Genomic DNA, 686 nt, shown 5'->3' on the forward strand with positions numbered 1-686 from the left:
TTTCTACTGGTGTTTTTCAGAGACAACAGACAGGTATGTTTACTGTCATTAGTTGTTTTAAACCTGACCTTTCTTGCCTGCTGCCTGTAAAGTGTTATTGCCTTCAGCAATTCTTCAGATTTTCATGAACAGTATTTGCTTGTAATACATTAAACAAGCATGAAAAAGCATTGTCTAAAATGATTCCATTAATTATCTGTAAAGTGCAGCATCCTGAAAAACACACTTTTTCTTGGCTAAGTTAAGATATGTATATGTCATATATTGAATATGCTTGGCTGCCTCAATGAGATTCGCAAGCTAGGAAATGCAGCTGGAGCTCCCTCAAATAAGAACCACACACACCTTACTTATAAGGAGGCTGTTCTTCCATTGGTCGAGGAATCAGACCCCAGGCTCCCGCGTGGCAAGCCAGAATTCTACCACTGAACCACCAATGCTTGACTGGCTCTTGGAGATGCGCAAGGTAGGAAATGCAGCTGGAGCTCCCTCAAATAAGAACCACACACACGTTACTTAAAAGGTGGATGCTTTTGCATTGGCCGGGAATCGGACCCGGGTCTCCCACGTGGCAGGCGAGAATTCTACCACTGAACCACCAATGCTTGACTAGATCTAGGAGATGTGCAAGTCTAGGAAGAGATAAACTGAACAAGTTCCAAAGGCATTTGATGAAAAGAAATGGA

At 42.6% G+C, this 686-nt stretch overlaps 1 non-coding gene across 1 annotated transcript; it reads right to left on the reverse strand.

The window, feature by feature from the left end:
- Positions 1 to 534: 534 nt before the first annotated feature.
- On the reverse strand, positions 535 to 605 carry trnag-gcc (transfer RNA glycine (anticodon GCC)). The gene has a single exon. It is a non-coding gene; the product is annotated as a tRNA-Gly (tRNA).
- Positions 606 to 686: the final 81 nt, after the last annotated feature.

The sequence above is a fragment of the Sinocyclocheilus rhinocerous genome, unplaced genomic scaffold (genome assembly GCF_001515625.1).
Source record: "Sinocyclocheilus rhinocerous isolate Xijiao unplaced genomic scaffold, SAMN03320098_v1.1 scaffold30532, whole genome shotgun sequence".
NCBI classification, from domain to species: domain Eukaryota; kingdom Metazoa; phylum Chordata; class Actinopteri; order Cypriniformes; family Cyprinidae; genus Sinocyclocheilus; species Sinocyclocheilus rhinocerous.